The sequence below is a fragment of the Somniosus microcephalus genome, chromosome 5 (assembly GCF_052327205.1).
Source record: "Somniosus microcephalus isolate GS21.2 chromosome 5, FLI_Smic_1.0, whole genome shotgun sequence".
In the NCBI taxonomy this organism is placed as follows: Eukaryota; Metazoa; Chordata; class Chondrichthyes; order Squaliformes; family Somniosidae; genus Somniosus; species Somniosus microcephalus.
The window spans coordinates 254,233,542-254,253,690 of record NC_140991.1 but is presented as its reverse complement, the minus strand read 5'-3'; the positions used below and the strand labels follow the sequence as shown (position 1 = coordinate 254,253,690).

At 44.0% G+C, this 20,149-nt stretch overlaps 1 protein-coding gene across 3 annotated transcripts in view; it reads right to left on the bottom strand.

The window, feature by feature from the left end:
- The window catches only part of rmp24 (ribonuclease MRP subunit p24), an 86,740-nt gene extending 75,672 nt beyond the window's left edge, over positions 1 to 11,068 (bottom strand). For 2 of the 3 annotated variants that reach the window (XR_015078496.1, XM_085988828.1), the window contains exon 1: positions 10,805 to 11,068. The gene's annotated coding sequence lies outside the window, so the exon portion shown is untranslated. The remainder of the gene's footprint in view (positions 1 to 10,804) is intronic. The other variant, XM_085988830.1, reaches the window with a different exon arrangement.
- Positions 11,069 to 20,149: the final 9,081 nt, after the last annotated feature.

Below are 20,149 nucleotides of genomic sequence, written 5' to 3'. Positions count from 1 at the left end.
GTTTACTCCGGGTGCTCCGGTTTCCTCCCACAGTCCAAAGATGTGCGGGTTAGGATGATTGGCTATGATAAATTGACCCTTAGTGTTAGGGGGATTAAATACATGGGGTTACGGGGATAGGGTGGGATATGTGTTGGTGTAGGGGTTACGGGGATCGGGTGGGATATGTGTCGGTGCAGGCTCGATGGGCCGAAATGGCCTCTATCTGCACTGTGGTGATTCTGTGAATGATATCTGGACTTCAAGGGTTGTTACGAGGAGAGATTACACAAATTAGGGTTGTATTCCCTAGAATTTAGAAGGTTAAGGAGTGATTTGATCGAAGTGTTTAAGATATTAAGAGGAACAGATAGGGTAGATAGGGAGAAACTATTTCTGCTGGTTGGGGATTCTACGACTAGGGGGCCTAGTCTAAAAATTAGAGCCAGACCTTTCAGGAGTAAAATTAGGAAACACTTCTACACACAAAGGGTGGTAGACGTTTGGAACTCTCTTCCGCAAACTAGATGATAGATCAATTGTTAATTTTAAATCTGAGATTGATAGCTTTTTGTTAACCAAAGGCATTAAGGGATATGGGCCAAAAGCGGGTATATGGAGTTAGGTTGCAGATCAGCCATGATCTCAATGAATGGTGGAATAGGCTCGAGGAGCTAAATGGCCTACGCCTATCTGCCAAAACCTCTCCACCATCCACAAGGCTCAGTTAGAAGTGCGAGGGATACTCACCACTTTCCTGGATGGGTGCAGCTACAGCAGCACTCCCAAGGATGTGTGTAGCCGCAGGAATATTTCCCTCCAGGACAGAGCAGTTTGTATGATTGTCGTTCCTGCTACTGGACTCAATATTTACCCCTCCATCACCGACCCACATCCTGACTGCAGTACAGGATGTGCTACAGTAACTCACCATGTTATTTCAACAGCACCTCTCTACCATGTGGCCTTTATCACAGAGAAGGACAAGAGCAGCAACGTTGTGAACACCATCACCTCCAAGTTACCCTCCAAATCACAAACAATCCTGACTTGGTTATATATAATCACAATTCCTTTATCATCACTGGGCCAATAACCTAGAAGTCCCTACCTTACACCACTGTTGAAGCACCACCACAAGGACTACAGTGGTTCAAGAAGGTACGCCACCACCTTCTAAACTAGGAATGGGCAATAAATGATTCACATCCCAAAATATTAAAGAAAACAAAACCTCCTATCCAGTACAACTGACCTCAATCTAAACATCTGGACTGGAACAATGACCACAGCCCTACATTGGAATCATCTTTGGCCGTGGAGCTCTGTTGCAGTTCTTGGCCTCCCACACTGTATCTGAACCAGGTCTGGTAGTCAGCCCAAATGGCTAGGCCTCTAGTTCAGGGGCCAAGACTCTACCTACAACTTCATCCGTAGGCAAGACTATCTGAATGGGTGACATCCCAATGGAATTGAAATGCTTTTAACAGTAGTTCCTAATATTGATTTTATATTGCACTAAGACCCATGCTAGTGGGGCTGGAGCGCTCAACGTGCAGCTAGTAGCAACCCGTAAGGAAATGTGCTGGGATTTGCTTCAGTCAGTGGGTCTCGCACCACATAAAAGCAGTTTAAAATTACTTCTGTTACAAAAGAGTCAGCTCATACCAGCACCCACTGCAGTGATTTGCCTTTTATTATCTAGGCCAACAATGTCCACACAATATCTCATTTGAAAATGGGACAATATGATTCCCGTAGGCATGAGGGCTTGTGACTTTGTACAAAAAGAGCTGAGACTTGAGCTCTGTAAATGTGATTTACTGTAAAATGTTCAAATTTTAAATTTATATAAAAAATGATTCCCGTGTGATCCCAATTAATCAGCAGCTCAGGTGGTCGAGTGTTGATTGCGTCATTGACTAATTTCACATACCCGGCTTTAATTTCTCAAAGTTGCTAATTGCAATCATTAGAAATCCCATTCAATTAAGAATACAGACTTAGCTCAGTCCTTAGTTAATTAAAAGTGTTATACTGTCCTTTATTGAACTCTCCTTGTTTCAGTAATAGTGCTCTGTTTGCCCTTCACACTGAATGGACTGCTGTTAACTGTAGTGGTTTTTTTCACTCAACACGAGTAACCTCTTTTGGGTCATTTTTGTACATAACTGCATTTTCAAATTCCAAGCATCACTTCTGAAGCTGCAGTTCAGAACTATTGTCCATTTTAATACCTTCATTGGAGAATATTTTTCTTTAAAATGTCATGTATGGTGATTTGGCCAAGCTCTTTGTCACCCCTCCTATTAGCTCCTTCTTTGGCTAGTTGTCAATATTTGATTAGGCTCCTATTAACATTTTCCTACGTTAAAGGAAATGCTGAATCATTTCCCCCGAAGCTTTGCCAAATCATGTTTAATTATTGTACAATATCATAATGCCAACAAAATAAACATTGTGAACTGAATTTTGCATATAATGTGCCTTATTATTTTTGTCTTCAAACTTGAGATTGAAGCCACTCATCAATACAAAATTATTGTTTTGGTGCACTCTTATTTCATTGTATTTCATCAGCAAAACAAAGGAGATGATCGTGGACTACAGGAAGCGGCAGGGGGAGGGACACACTCCAATCTACATCGAAGGGGCTGAGGTGGAGAGGGTCAGCAACTTCAAATTCCTGGGTGTATTCATTATGAAGAACTTAACGTGGTCCCATCACATCGACGTCGTAATGAAGAAGGCATGCCAACGCCTGTTCTTCCTCAGGAGACTGAAGAAATTTGGAATGTCCCCCCCAGATTCTCACCAACTTCTACCGGTGCACCGAGAGTATCCTGTCCGGCTGCATCACTACCTGGTATGGCAACTGCACCACCATAGACCGCAAGGTTCTACAGATGGTGGTGAAAGCTGCACAACATACTATAGGAATTAAACTACCTGCTGTGCAGGATATCTACCCCGAGGTGTGCTGGGGGAAGGCCCTGAGAATCATCAAAGACGTGAGCCACCCCAGCCACAACCTCTTCGCCCTGCTCCCGTCCGGTAAGAGATATCGAAGCATACGGTCTCGTACCAGCAGGTTTTGAAACAGCTTCTACCCCCAGGCCGTAAGACTCATGAACAAATAATTTATTATTTATTACTGTTGTCTTATTTATTATTACTGTATTTCTATTAGTATTTTTATCACTGCTATGCCATATTTATTCCAATGTTGGGAGGACTTGTAAAAATCAACATTTCATTGTGCAGTACATATGTCTGCTGCATATATGACAAATGAAATTGAATTGTCTAATTGTTGCCACCCAGGGAGTCTATGGCAAATGTCAGTTGTTAATCCTCCCCTCCACGTGCTTGTTAATTTAAGGCAGATTATCTCATTTTATGTAATCTCCTGGGATCCAAATTTTCCTGAACACATGTAAATCATCCCCATCTTCTGGATGAACCACATTTCTGTAATGACATCGCACATCAATTTCTTGCTGTTATATACACCTCTTTAATTCGAGCTCTAATGTATTCTGGTATAGGCACTTAATAGTTTGGGTAAATTCATCGGTCCTATACTCCCATGCTGAAAGGAGCACAGTTTGGTGCTACAGTCCTCCAGCAATCTCTCGACCCCATGTTCCCTTTGAGCATGGAATTGTAATCTCTACTTTTTCCTGTAACAATGTACATAATACAGTTGCACTCCTATGCCATTGCTTATGCTGAATTGGGGAATATGTAGTTTTATAATGACAGAAGCATATCATATCATGCACAATGTATACAATACATATAGCTGACCTCCCATGGCTTACAAACAAAATTAAATAGTTTCCACCATGCCTGTATCTTTTACATTCCCCAACTCAATCCCCAACTCTCTCCATATCAGAAGTTATGCTGAGCCTTTGTAATGCTCCGGCCAGACCAGGTTTGGCTTACGCAATTCTGTTCAGGGCTTTGCAGAGAAGAGCAATAAGACTGATGCCAAATGTGATATAATAGCAAAATACTGCTGATGCTGGAAATCTGAAATAACAATAGAAAATGCTGGAAATACTCAGCAGGCCAGGCAGCATCCGTGGAGAGAGAAACAGAGTTAACGTTTCAGGTCTGGGACCCTTCATCAGAACTGGAAAAAGCTGGAGATGTAATAGGTGCAGAGACAGGGGGGGGTTAGGAGGGGAGGAAGGAATTGAAAGAACACCCTGTACTTTTGTAAGAGGCAGGAAAGATAAAATGTTGCAAATGGGAATGGCAAAATCATACAGCATGAAAAATGGGGGCAGGGGTTATAGTTTGAAATTGCTGAACTCAATGCTGAGTCCAGAAGGCTGTAAAGTGCCTAATCGAAAGATGAGGTGCTGTTCCTCGAGCTTACGTTGAGCTACATTGGAACAGTGTAATAGGCCGAGGACAGAGAGATCAGAGTGGGAGTGAAGCGGTGAATTAAAGTGACAAGCAACCTGAAGCTCAGGGTCACCCTTACCGACTGAACGGAGGTGTTCCGCAAAGCGGTCGCCCAATCTGCGTTTGGTCTCCCCAATGTAGAGACCACCGCGTCGTGAGCAGCGAATACAGTATACTAAATTGCAAGTAGTACAAGTAAATTGCTATTTCACCTGGAAGGGGTGTTTGGGGCCCTGGACAGTGGGGAGGAGGTAAAAGGGCATGTGTTGCATCTCCTGCACTTGCACGGGAAGGTGCCAGGCGAAGGGGAAGGGCTGTTTGGGGTGATTGAGGAGTGGACCAGGGTGTCGCGGGGGGAGCGGTCCCTTCGGAATGCTGAAAGGGGAGGTGAGGGGAAGATGCGTTTGGTGGTGGGACCATGTTGGAGGTGGTGGAAATGGCGGAGGATGATCTGTTGAATGTGGAGGCTGGTGCGGTAAAAGGTGAGGACAAGGGGAACCCTATCATGGTCAAGGGCAGTGTCAACCACAGTAAAGGGGAATCCTCGGCTGAGGAAAAAGGAAGACATGTCGGAAGCACTGGTATGGAAGGTGGTGTCATCAGAACAGATGCGGCAGAGACGGAGAAACTGGGAGAATGGAATAGAGTCCTTACAGGAAGCGGGGTGGGAGGAAGTGTAGTCCAGGTAGCTGTGGGAGTCAGTGGGCTTGTAGTGGATGTTTGTCGAAAGCTGATCGCCAGAAATGGAGACAGAGAAGTCAAGGAAGGGAAGAGAAGAGTCGGAGATGGATAATGTGAAGGTGAGGGAAGGGTGGAAATTGGAAGTAAAGTGAATGAACTTATCTAGTTCAGGGCGAGAGCAGGAAACGGCACCGATACAGTCATCGATGTACCGGAAAAAGAGGTGAGGGAGGGGACCCGAGTAGGACTGGAACAAAGAATGTTCCACATATCCAATGAAAAGGCAGGCATAGCTAGGGCCCATGCGGGTTCCCATAGCAATACCTTTAATTTGGAGGAAGTGAGTGGAGTCAGAGGAGAAGTTGTTCAATGTGAGAGGGTGTTAAGGGAGATGTTGTTAAACAAATGTCTACCCAATATTTATACATTGAAATCATTAACAACAGTGAGTGGTCTCAGGATTCCAAAGGTACAGCACTTGTAGGTGCTGCGAGTGTTGTTACATAACTTGTTGATTACAGTGGGAGAGCACCTACGGTTAAGTGACTATCAACTGCTGTTGTGTTGTTTATCTGAACTCATCTTAAACTTGCCACTAGGCAGTAGTGCACCAATGTTTACTAGAACAGCAAACATCTTCATAAAGACAAGTAATGGAGAAGTAACTCATACAAACTAACAGATTCTTCTTCTCTGATAGGAAAGATATGTGGCCTAAGAAAGCAACACTACCAGCGAGAGACAGCAAGTCTTAACACGATCCCTCCCTGAACGTTACCCAATGACTTCACCAGACAAATCTCCAGCGGCAGCGCAAACTGAAGGGCTCCAGGAATGGCACACACCACCAGACCATTATGAGCAGGAGGGCAGAAAACTTTTACATGAGCCAGGCAAGAGCAGATCGGAGCCACAGGAACATCATTCGACAGGAGCCGCTAATCAGGTGTAGAGCGAGGTACTTCACTTGGTAGGCGACACAAACACACACAAGCAGGGCAATCTACTGTTGCCGTTGAATCAATTGCTGCATGTGTTTTTACTGAGTCACAGGTTCCATCCCTGCAACCTGCCCCCCCCCCCCCCCCCACACAATTTGGGCAATCTTATAACCACCCCCCCCCCCTCCGCACCATCTTGTAAGCAAGATTTCATCTGAACCCCTGAATACAAGATATTACCCCTCTGCGGAGCAGAAATAGACCCCAAAACTTCCTACCCCCACCCCCCACGAGCAATTGTTGGACCACCACCCCACCCCCAATGAGCAAGATTTTGGACCCCTCCTCACCTCCAATAAACAAGATAACAGCCCCTCCTCTCTGCACAGAACACAAATGAGGAACCGCCGCCACATAAAATGAAGCAACAGACACAAAGCACCCTCAAAAATTCCTGGTGAATAGCTGGAATATAGCAAGTCCAAGTAGCTGGCAAATGTCAAGAATTCTTGAAGCACCAGTGGAAGTCTCATCCGAAAGCAAAATGAGATAAAAACCCATAAGCTGCCAATACCACCAATCACTGAGCAGGAATTACTGTTTCTCCCCCCCCCCCCCCCACCACGGCTCAAATTCCCTTTCATTCACTGCTGGTTTCATCTCACCTTCCAACCCACCCGCTACCTGGCCCCCCACCCCCCCACCAAAAAACCCTCATTAGTTGCAGTTCCCCACTCACAGGCTACACCACCCCACTTCACTTTTCTTTTTATAGTAACTGCCCATCTGACTGCATTTTTTCAAATCTTCCCATCCAGTTGTATTTCTCTTACCTCTGTGGCTGTTTGTCCAATTCCTCAGTCTCCCTATCCTAGATAATCCTAATTCCCCCTCTCCAGCACTAACCTTCTTCTCTCCCAGTCTTGTCGCCTCACTTCCCTTCCTCTCTTGCCTCCCCTCCTTTCCGGTTCTACCTCCCTACTTAGCTTTTCTCTCTTTCTCCCTCCTCTATCCACCGCTCTCTAACCCGGCTTGATGTGAAAGATTTGGATTTGTCTCAACTAACCACGTGCACCAACTAGTCGCATAGTAAATCAAAATCCTTCTACAAAACCATAACCAGCCTCTGACCCCATTGCACTCTCTATTTTAGAGTCAGCTGCATCTACATTACTTGTTATCTCCATAAATAAGAGTCTAAGCAATGATCCCTGTCATATTCCACTCAGCACCTCACTGCAGTTCAACACTATGCTTCTCACAAGCATTCTATATTTCTATTTTAATTTAATATTCAGTCCTACATTCTACCTGGAATCTTGTGGATTTTAGTTTTAATAATTTTATGTGGGAGTTTGTCAAAACTTCTGGAAGTCCAAATAAACTGTAACAGGTGTGCCAGCTTGTAACAGGACCGAGATAACATCCAGGCTCGAGCTGACAAGTGGCAGGCAACAGTCATGCCACAAAAGTGCCAGGTAAAGACATTCTCGTACAAGAGAAAGTCCAGCCATCTCCCCTTGACCTTAAACATCACCACCATTGCAAGAGACAAGGGTACAGCGTTTGCAAGTGTCTTCAGCACGCTGACAACATTCCAGCTACAGCGCTGAAGACCTGTGTACCAGAGCTTGCTGCTCTCCAAGCTGTTCCAGTATAGTTATGACACTGGCATCTACCCGACCATGTGAATGTCCAGGTATGATCTATCCATATAAAAAGGGAAAAATCTAACTTCTAATTACTGCCCTATCTACATTCTCCCAATCATCAGCGACACCTACTCTCCAATAACCTGCTCAACGATGCTCAGTTCTGGTTCTCCCGGAACCAATTGGCTCCAGATCTCATCAAAGCATTGATCCAGACTTGGATGCAAGAGATGAATACCAGCAAGGTGAGAGCAGCTGCCCTGAAAATCTAGGCAGCATTTGACTAAGTACAAGGAGTCATGGGAGGGGGTGTCAAAGAGAAAATCATCCAGTGACTGGAGTCATATCTGTTGCAAAGGTAGATGGTTGTGGCTGTCAGAGGTTAGTCATCACAGGCCAGGGCATCACTGCAGAAGTCGAACCAGTTTCAGCTGCTTCATTAATGACCCTCCCCCTGCCAGGTGGTCAGGTGTGGGGCTATTTGCTGACGATTCCAGTGTTCAACCCCTTTTGCAACTCTTATTATGAAGCAGCTCATGCCAGCTTACAGCAACAACTGGATAACATCCCAAATTGGGCAGGTAACATTCATGCCATAAACATGCCAGGTAATGACAATGTCAAATAAGCGAAAGCAATCTCCCATTAACTGCCAATGGCACTATAAATACCAAGTCTCCCACTATCAATATCTCAGGAATCACCATTAACTAGAACTCAACAGGACCAGCCATATCTATACTCTAGATACAAGAGCAGGGCATAGGCAGAGTATTCTGTGATATGTGGCTCACTTCCTGACTCTTCAAAGTTTCTCCGCCATCTAGAAGGCTCAAGTCAGGAGCGTGATGGAATACTCACCACCAATGTTCCCTCTTATTTTTTTTGGGTGCATGGCCCCTTAGAGGGCTGCGCAGCTCATTCAAAATACCGCACATGCACGGTTTTTCGCATTGGAAAGCCGGCGAGCCACGCAGCTTAAAGGGAACATTGCTCACCACCTGTCTGGATGGGTGCAGCCACAAAAACATTCAAGAAGCTTGACACCATCCAGGATAGACAGCTGGCTTGCTTGGTGCCCCTGCCAGTGAACTTATTATCCACCGCTCCATAACTGCTGCACTACATACAACCTACAAGATAAACTGCAGTATCTCACTGTTACTTCAACAGCACCTCTGTCCCCTACAACCTCTACCGTTAAGAAGCGCGAGCAGCAATGTTGTGGGAGTGACATCACCTCCAAGTTCCCCTGCAGGTTACACACCGTCTTGACTTGGACATATATTGCCATAGTATATCATTTCCACTATTTTAAATACAAAAAAGGTGAGGTTTGTTGAGCAATACCTTCCCCACCTTAATAAATCCTCCAATCTAGTCCTTGACTGACCATGGTTACTTGAGCCCGCAATCATTTTTTGCCCACTGAATGTGTGACGAGTGTGAGACTACAGAAATATATTAGACACAAGATTGTTAATTATATAGAAGTGGTGTTTACAGATTCAGTAAAAGTGCTTTCAGTAGAAGCCTTTATTGGAAAACAGAACATGGTTGTTATGCATATTCTAGCAATATTGAATGGTTATTTTTGTATCTCTTCAGATCATTACAATATTGTTTAGTGCAATGTGCCAAAAATGTCTACTCCAAATTGTGAAATTTGAAACAACTTTTCCCTCAGTTTAGGATAAAAAAGTATGGTGCTGTGCAACCTACATTTTGAAAACAAAAGTAAAAGTTCATCTCATGACACTTTGCTAGCTCACAGTGCAAGAGAAACATTATTAAATTAACTTGCGATGCTGCTCACAAAGAAAAATGAAAATTGCTTTGGGATACTACAGTTGGTTAGTCACTGATTGCATTATTATATGACCCAACAGCTCAAGAGAGTCACACAATCTCCAAGTTTGTAGCAACTGTTATGTTTTTTGATCAAGTAATAAAATAAATATATTAAATATCCAATGGTTCATTTAAATAATATTTATTCTGATACCGTTGAATTTAATTTCAGTGTGTCAGTCGTGGCGCTGTTGATGTGCGTCTCTCGCCTGAGTCAGAAGGTTATGGGTTCAAGTCCCACTCCAGAGACTTGAGCACAAAAAGCTAGGCTGACACTCCAGTGCAGTACTGAGGGAGTGCTGCACTGTCGGAGGTGCCATCTTACGGATAAGATGTTAAACCGAGGCCCTGTCTGTCCTCTCAGGTGAATGTAAAAGATCCCTTGGCACTATTTCGAAGAGGAGCAGGGGAGTTATCCACAGTGCCCTGGCCAATCACTAAAAACAGATTACCTGGTCATCATCACATTGCTGTTTGTGGGAGCTTGCTGTGCGCTAATTGGCTGCCACGTTTCCTACATTACAACAGTGACTACACTTCAAAAGTACTTCATTGGTTGTAAAGCGCTTTGGGACATCCTGTGGTCATAAAAGGTGCTATAAAATGTAACTCTTTCTTTTCTTTCCAACCAAGGCTGCAAACCTTGGTAGGACTTCAGGAGCCAGGTGATATGTTTAAAATTCATGTGGACTTACTGTGAAAATATGGAAAAGCACAGCATTAATGATGGTTGAATACCAGTAAGACAGTGCAGCAATGGATTGTGCAACTGAAAAACACAGAGCAGCGAGCCATCGATTAAAACACTCCCACATCAGCAGACGCTGGCAAACCCAGGGCGTTTAAAACCTGATGCTCTGAGCTCAGACCAGAAGTTCACCAGCAGCGAGGAACTTGTACCCTGTACTTGAAGAACTACTCCACGTGTTGACGGGCAGTTACACACTGTAACTGCAGCTTTAGTGCAAAGCAGTTTCACTTCTAAAGCAGGCGAAATCCAGACTTCGAAACAAAGTGAGAGTGGGATTCACTCTCCTTCCGCCTCAAATTGAAACTAAACTGGCGAGAATGAATGCACGGCCTCGAGTGCAGGTGCAACTGTCGCTTTCTCCACATCCGTCTATCTCCCCCCCGCCCCGGGCATCGTATTAAATATTGCGGCCAGTTTTGCCGCGTTTAATCGGACACTACCAGCCAGGATAAAGCAGCCCGCGCTCCCCTCAACCCGTGTACTTGGCTACAACGTTCAATAGACTCAGTCAACCGGCTCCACGCTCCTACCTCAGGGCCGCGGCTTTGCTCCGGAAACACAACACTGGGCGGCGGGTGACGTAACCCAGCGAGGGAGTGGCGGCGCGCGAGCGGGTGACGTAGCCCAGCGAAGCCGTGGCGGCGCGCGAGCGGGTGACGTAGCCCAGCGAAGCCGTGGCGGCGCGCAAGCGGGGCACCTCAGCGAGGCCTTGGCGGGTGGCGGGAAGCCACAGGCTCGGCCCGCACTAGTTTCGGTGAGCGACCAGGGCAGAGGTCGCTGTTGGCAACGCAGGCTGATGACATCACGTTGCCAATAGTTTTATTCCATTTCTTGTACTTTTAGGATTCGCAGATCGCTAACCTTATAAAGGTTCTCAGGTGGACGTAAAAGATCCCATGGCACTATTTTGAAGAAGCGCAAGGGAGTTATCCGCGGTGTCCTGGCCAATATTTATCCCTCAATCAACACAACAAAAACAGATTATCTGGTCATTATCACATTGCTGTTTGTTGGCCCTTGCTGTGCGCAAATTGGCTGCCACGTTTCCCACATTACAACAGTGACTACACTTCAAAAGTACTTCATTGGCTGTAAAGCAGCTTGGGACGCCCGGTGGTCGTGAAAGACGCTATTTAAATGCGAGTTTTTTCTTTCAAAAGCAAAAATACAGCGGATGCAGAAAATCTGAAATAAGAGTAGAAAATACTGAAAACACTCAGCAGGAGTTAATGTTTCAGGATTCATTAACTCGTTCTCTCCACAGATGCCCTTTTCTAACAAATCCATAAGGAATGATCGAGGAACAGCACTTCATCTTTTGATTAGGCACTTTACAGCCTTCTGGACTCAACATAGAGTTCAACAATTTCAGATCATAACCTATCCTATATATATTTTTTATCCACACCTTTTGTTTGTGTCTTTTCTTCTCTCCCACATGGCAGCTATCTTTCATTCTGCCAGCGCAATTTACACTTCAGCTAGAGCCATCAGGACTAGACAGACTAGACGCAGAGGGGATGTTCCCGATGGCCGGGGAGTCCAGAACCAGGGGTCACAGTCTAAGGATAAGGGGTAAGCCATTTAGGACAGAGATGAGGAGGAATTTCTTCACCCAGAGAGTGGTGAACCTGTGGAATTCTCTACCACAGAGGGCAGTTGAGGCCAATTCATTAAATATATTCAAGAAGGAGTTAGATATATTTCTTAAGGCTAAAGGGATCAAGGGATATGGGGAGAAGGCAGGGACAGGGTACTAAGTTTGGATGATCAGCCATGATCTCATTGAATGGCAGAGCAGGCTCGAGGGGCCGAATAGTCTACTCCTGCTCCTATCTTCTATGTTTGTTTCTTAACCTGTCCCATTACCATCTCCTTTTGCCTTGAATATCTCTCAATGTCTCTTAATCTCTCCTGCCTTCTATCCTATCACAGACCTTCCCTTTTCTTTCATCCCCTCCTCCCTTTCCCAACCCCTACACTTGTGTAAAAAATCTGTTCCATTTCCTGCTTTTTTCCAGTTCCGACGAAAGGTCTCGACCTGAAACGTTAACTCTGTTTCTCTCTTCACATATGCTGCCTGACCTGCTGAGTATCTCCAGCATTTTCTGTTTTTATTTCAGATTTCCAGCATCTGCAGTATTTTCTTTTTGTTTTAGGATTACACTAGGTTGCCCCAGGGTCATCAGCAAAAAGCCCCCCTTTAAAACTATATTCAACAAAACAAAAGGAAACTTGTAAAACTAAATTATAATGTTATTACAGACCACCGGTTGCTGAAGTCTCAACTAATGTATTCACTGGTGCCAACTGAGCTGTGCTGCAATAAGAACTAGGAGCAGGAGTAGCCTACACTGCCATTCAATAAGATCGGAATTGATTTCCAACTCAACTCCACTTTCCCGCCCTATCCTTACATCCCTTGATTCCCTTAGTGTCCAAAAACGTTCATCAGTATCCTTTCCTTGTCAATGAGTCACAACATGTAATTGGTGCTGGTTTCTATGGGTTTAGGTTATTGCGATTGTATGATGTCAAAAAACTAAAACGTTTGTTCTAATGTAAGAATATAGATATGTTTTACATTATCCTAATACAGAACAGCTAATATAGCAGAATTGGTTTAAACTGTCCTTGCAAATCCTGTCTTTTCCCTGCAGTGATGCTGATAACATCGGAGAGGATGAATTTCAAGGTCGAAGACATTGTAGTGTAAGGATAGGCACATATAGATTCTTAGTAAACTAGTTGGGAGAATATGGAGCTAAAAGGATTGTTAGGTTATAACAAATAGGCTTTTAAAATACAGGCTTATGATCACAGCCAGAAGGAATGATAGAGAGGGAATTACTGCAGTATAAAAAATGCTCCTGTTAGTATAGAGCATAATATCAAAGGTTTGTTTAATAAAGTCTGACTCAGGAAAAACAAACATTGAAAGCAACAGTATGGTGTGAGGTCCCTCATCCCTGTCTAGCAATCTGTTCAAAAATCTAAAGGTCATAAAAGTGTTGCATCCAGTAGGAACTAGACCATAAAAGAACATGGTATAAAAAGAGATACATTAGACTCAGGGGCAACTTTTTTCCTACCTTCAAGATTAGGTAATGTGAACGGGTTTGGATCAGTCATTCTCATGATTTCCCCCTAGAAGTCCCTGCACAGATGGTTTTAGACTTAGGGCTAAATATATACTCTGTATGAAGTTTTAAGATGAATGTTTTGAAATGAGAATAAATCTAATAAAGCTAATTCTCAGACATGTTACTGTCGCTAGCTTTTCAAAATCTGTTAAAAGGAGAAGGAAGGAATTATCCCAACATAAGTTCTCAACTTTATTCCATTTTCTATTCTCCATGTTATTTAATAGCAGCTTCTGTTGTAATGTCAGGGCATCAGTCCCAAGGTGATAGTGGCTGACCAGCCACTAAGCTACCCAAGAAAGCAAACAGCGTAATTAGGACGATACCATAATACAGTGGGCTGGGCAGCAACCAGGGAAAGCTAGGATTCAGGTAGACACGGGCTAGAAATAGGCAAGATGGCCCTAGTGTCTTGTTGATTGGGTGATAAATCCCCCAAAAAGTTTTGAACCCCAATAAATTGTGGAAAACACCCAATAATTGGGGACAAAAACAAAATGGCTGTTGGAGTTCTGTGATAGCTAAGAGACTCAAACAGCACCACCTACTGTCTGAAGCTTACAACTATATCATCACAGGCTACTGATTACATACAGATTGCCATTATAAATGTTTCTGTGCAAATTCCCATTATGATTGAAACTGCCTATGTAAACAATGTTACGGGTTGACACAAAAAGTACAACTCAAAATTGTTACACAGGAACTAAGGTTTGTGGACAAGAAGTGCATTCCCTACACAATATTTTTAATATATAACTACATGCATAATTTAATCATATTGAAATGTTACATTAAATTGGTACAACAGACACAGGAGTCTATAGTCAAATTTTGTGAGGTCCTGCTGGAGGTGCAGGCCTCTCAGATAGTGGGTCAGATAATCAGGGACCCAATTTTGTGATGGTGTTTAGTCCTGAACTCACCTATTAGCAAATAAATACTCGGCTTCATTTTTCTTGGTTGCTGCTGACTTTTATTTTGCACCATACAGAGACGAGAATGGCCATTTCTTTGGGGGTTCTAAAGATGCTGCCTAATTGAGATGAGGAAGAGGAGTTTATGAGGGTCTAAAAATGCATGTGCAACATCCCTTCAGGCATTTTGGCTACTCCAGGACTTGCATTAATAGACCCTGCTCCACATATACCCGGACATGTCACAGGAGACTTGTCTTTGCTGCCTCTGCTTCATAAAAGCAGGCTGCCACAGAGTTGTACCATTTTCTGCACAATGTTCTGCCGGCAGGATCTGGGTCAGGAATGGCTCTCCTTGTAGAATTTCCTGAAGATTACCACAGCATGGAAGCTTTTATACTACTGTATCCTCCCAAGCTATCCCAGGAGACATCTGCAACACCAGACAGTCTACATTGCACACATTTATCAAGCAAATGACAAGCGCTATGATGAACGGGACAACAACTTCATCACTTTTCTTCTGGAGAGGAGGCATCACCTGGTCAGGAAACACAGTTTTCACCAGGTGACCGGGTTCCCTTGAGTGATAAGTATCACACATGGTGCCAATGTGTGCAGTAGGGCTCTCCATATTAACACCATGGCCTACATGAATAAATAGGGTTGGCACTCAATTAATGTTCAGGCAGTTCCTAACCACAGAAACATAATTTTGCACATTATTGAGGGATCAGCCATCATATTATAGAATCTTACAGCACAGAAGTAGGCCATTCAGTAATTGTGCCTGTGTTGACACTTTGTTAAAGCTATCCAATTTGTCCCACTGTCTGGCTCTTTCCCCATAGCCCTACAAATCTTTCCATTTTAAGTATATATCCAATTCCCTTTTGAAAGATACTATTGAATAAAGAACAAGAGGATAACTAAGGAAAGAATATGGCCTATTAGAGACCAAAAAGGTAGCCTATGTGTGGAGGCGAAAGATGTGGGGATGGTTCTTCGTGAATACTTTGTGTCTGTCTGCACAGAAGGGAGAGACGATGCAGGCATTGTATTTAAGGATGAGGAGTGTGAAATATTACAGGGGATAAACATAGAAAGAGAGGAAGTATAAAGAGAGATTTAGCATCGAAAGCAGATAAATCACCAGGCCCAGATGTAATGTATCCCAGGCTATTAAGAGAGGCAAGGGAAGAAATAATGGAGGCTCTGGTCATCATTTTCCAATCCTCTCTGGCTACAGGTGTGGTGCCAGAGGACCTGAGGACTGTTAACGTTGTGCCATTGTTTAAAAAAGGAGAAAGCGATAGACCAAGTAGTTACAGCCCAGCCAGCCAGCCTAACCTCGGTGGTAGGAAAATTATTGGAAAAAATTCTGAGGGACAGTATAAATCGTCATTTAGAAAGTCACGGATTAATCAAGGACAGTCAGCATGGATTTGTTAAGGGAAGGTCGTGTCTGACAAACTTGATTGAAGTTTTTGAGGTGGTAATGAGGAGGGTCGATGAAGATAATGCATTTGATGTAGTCTACATGGATTTTAGCAAGGCCATTGACAGGGTCCCACATGGCAGGTTGGTCAAAAAAGTAAAAGCCCATGGGATCCAAGGGAAAGTGGCAATTTGGATCCAAAATTGGCTCAGTGGCAGGAAGCAAAGGATAATGGTCAACAAATATTTTTGTGACTGGAATGTTGTTTCCAATGGGGTTCCACAGGACTCAGTACTAGGTCCCTTGTTTTTTGTGGTATATATCAATGATTTGGAATTGAATGTAGGGGTATGATTAAGAAGTTTGTAGATGATACAAAAATTGGCCGTGTAGTTGATAGGAAGATAGCTGTAGCCTGCAGGAAGATATCAATGGACTGGTCAGGTGGGCAGAAAAGTGACAAATGGAATTAAATCTGGAGAAGTGTGAGGTAATTTGGGGAGGGCTAACGAGGCAAGGGAATACACAATAAATGGTAGGATACTGAGAAATGTAGAGGAACAGAGGGACCTTGGAGTGCATGTCCACAGATCCCTGAAGGTAGCAGGACAGGTAGATAAGGCGGTTAAGAAGGCATACGGGATACTTAACTTTATTAGCTGTGGCATAGAATACAAGAGCAGGGAGGTTATGCTAGAACTGTATAAAACACTAGTTAGGCCACAGCTAGAGTACTGTGTACAGTTCTGGTCACCACATTACAGGAAAGATGTGATTGCACTAGAGAGGGTACAGAGGAGATTTACGAGGATGTTGCCAGGACTGGAAAATTTTAGCTATGAGGAAAGATTGGATAGGCTGGGGTTGTTTTCTTCGGAACAGAGGAGGCTGAGGGGAGAATTAATTTGAGGAGCATAAAATTAGATAAGAGTGGATAGGAAGGACCTATTTCCCTTAGCAGAAAGGTCAAGAACCAGGGGGCAAAAATTTATAGTAATTGGTAGAAGGATTAGAGGGGAGTTGAGGAGAAATGTTTTAACCCAGAGGGTGGTGAGGGTCTAGAACGCACTGCCGGAAAGGGCGGTAAAGGCAGAAACCCTCATCACATTTAAAAAGTACTTGGATATGTACTTAAAGTGCCATAACCTGCAAGGCTACCGACCAAAAGCTGGGAAGTGGGATTTGGCTGGATAGCTTTTATTCGCCTGGCGCAGACACGATGGGCTGAATGGCCTCCTTCTGTGCCGTAAATTTCTATGCATCTGCTTCCACCACCCTGTCAGGCAATGCATTCCAGATTATAACATCTCGCTGCGTAAAAACAAATTTTCATCTAGCCCTTGATTCTTTTACCATTTATTTTAAATGTTTCCTCTGGTTATCAATCCTGCCAATGGAAACAGTTTCTCCCCACCTATTCTATCAAAGCCCATCATAATTTTGAACACCTCTAATAAATCTCCATATAACCTTCGCTACTCTAAAGAGAAATATCCCAATATCTTCATTGTGCAGCATTCTGTGATGGTTGCATTATTCTAAAGGACAGGAAAACATTGGTTGAATGGCAAAAATTAAAATACTATAAATCTGAAATGAAAACAGAAAATTCTGGAATCATTCAGCAGCTCAGGCAGCATCTGTGGAGAAAGATGGCTGCTGGAGTTGTGAGACAGTTAAGAGACACATGTTGTAGCTTAGTGCCTAATTGATAAGGCATCTGACTTTGGTGATAATTGTGATGTTATCAGAAGATTACAAGTTTGAGTCCTGCTACCAGTTTTTCTCTCGCTTTGACAACTTCCACAGCAGGGCATCCAAAATGATTCCATTCCCTGCTCTCAGTTTCTCCGTTTCCATTGCATCTGCTTTGACGATGCCACTCTCTACACCAGCTTCTTGAATTATCTCCTTTTTCCCCAGATGAGGATTCCCCTCCATTGTGGTAGATAGGGCCTTTGACCATGATCGTCCCATTCCCCCCTCCACTGCCCTGTAGGACATTTGGATGGGAAGCACAAACTCTGGTGAGTTTGTGATGGTGGTGGTGGCAGAGAAAAAAAATACTTGGTCATCCTGACACAGTGGAGTCATGTAGGAGGCACTGCTCACTTTGATGCTGCAGAGTTGGAGGTGCTACTGTCAAAAGCACAGCTGTCAGCTGAATGCAGGGAGGTCACAGACCAAGTAAGTGCAATCAACCTTGTACCTGGCAGCAAATGAGGAAGTTTGCTGGTATCACAAGCAACGTGAAAGGGAGTATGCTCACTTTAGTGTTTTCATTGGGTGAGCTTTTCTTGTGTCAGTAGCCTATTCAAATTAGGAAGCTTTTAATTATATTTATATAAGTGACTTAGATGAAGGAAGAGAGCCATATATCCAAGTTTGCTGAAGACACTAAGTTAGGTGGCACAGTAAATAGTGTAGATGGGAACAGAAAATTGCAAAAGGGACATTAATAGATTAAGTGAGCTGGCAAAACTGTGGCAGATGCTGAGTTTAAATTGAGGAAGTGTGAGGTCATCCACTTTGGATCTAAGGAGATAGATCAGAGTATTTTCTAAATGGCGATGAGCAATAATAACAACTTGCATTTATACAGCACCTTTATTGTAGTAAAACATCCCAAGGCACTTCAGAGGAGCGTTACCAAACAAAATTTAACACCGAGGCACGTGAGGAGATATTAGGACTGATGACCAAAAGCTTGGTCAAAGAGGTAGGTTTTAAGGAGTGTCTTAAATTAGAGACAGTGGCGAGGTTGAGAGAGGTGGTGGTGAGCAATGTTTCCTCTAATTTATTTTGGGTGTGCAGCCATGCATGCGCAGTTTTTCCATTTAAAAGCCATTGAGCAGCCTGTGTAGGACCTCCAGACCGCTGCAGCTTACGGGAACATTGGTGGTGAGGTAGAGCTGGGTATCATCAGCGTACATGTGGAACCTGACGTTGCACTTTGGATGATGTTGCCGAGGGGCATCATGTAGATGAGAACTAGGAGGGTCCAAGGATAGATCCTTGGGGACTCCAGAGGTAACAGTGCAAGAGTGGGAAGAGAAGCCATTGCAAGTGATTCTCTGGCTACGACTGGATAGATAAGAATGGAACCAGGTGAGTGCAGTCCCACCCAGCTCAACGACGGAGGAGAGGCATTGGAGGAAGATGGAGTGGTCAAGGCTGCAGACAGGCCGAGAGAGGTTTAGGGGTCCAAGTACAGAAATCACTAAGAGCTAATGGGTGCCATGGGACCTTTTATGTCGACCTGAGAGAGCAGACGGGGCCTCAGTTTAACATCTCATCCGAAAGATGGCACCTCCGCCAGTGCAGCACTGAGGGGGAGAGAGAGGAATTACCATGTATCTGGTAAATTGTCAATGAAACATGTATGTTTATTTGTATGTTTATTACCTGGGCGGTAATCTGGCGGAGCAGATCGCTGACCCTTTATAGCATCCGCCTGATTTTCATTCCATTGAAAATCTACCCCAATATTATCCAGTTTTACAGGTACAAAAAAAATGAAAAATGCTAATGGAACGTTGGGCTTTATCTCAAGGGGGTTTGAATACAAAGGGGTGGAAGTGATGTTACAGTTGTATAAAGCTCTGGTTAGACCCCATTTAGAGTATTGTGTTCAGTTCTGGGCACCGTACCTTGGAGGGGGTGCAGCACAGATTCACCAGAATGATACTGGGGCTAAAAGGGTTAAATTAAGAGGACAGGTTGCATAGACTAGGCTTGTATTCCCTTGAGTATAGAAGATTAAGGGATGATCTAATTGCGGTGTTGGCGTGAGCCTTTGGCGCAGTGGTAGCATTCCCGCCTCTGGGCCAGAAGGTGCAGGGTTCGAACCCCACTCCAGACAGTCCTGGTGAGTGGAGTCGGAGCTTCGGCTTTGAATTATGGGTTGACATCCAGCGGGATACTCACGTCATGTGGGTGAGGGGGAGCCCCCCTCCCCACCGCCCCACACACGTATGGGTTGTGGGAGCACATAAAACCCTCCCGCCATATAGGACTAACCACCCTATCGGCTGGTATAAAGATGGTTATGGCCATGGAAGGAGCTTTAACACGGCTGGTCAGCCTGCAAATCCTTCCACTACTTCACACTGTTCTCCAAAGTAAACATCGAAGACACGAAAATGATGATTGAGGTATTTAAGATAATTAAAGGAGTTGATAGGAAATAGTTTCTTTATCTACCCTATGGTGGGAGAGTCCAAAACAAGGGGGCATAGCCTTAAAATTAGAGATAGGCCAAATGGGGTGATGTTAGGAAACACTTCTTCACACAAAGGGTAGTGGAAATCTGGAACTCTCTCCCCCAAAGAGCTGTTGAAGCTAGGTCAATTGAAAATTTCAAAACTGAGATTGAGA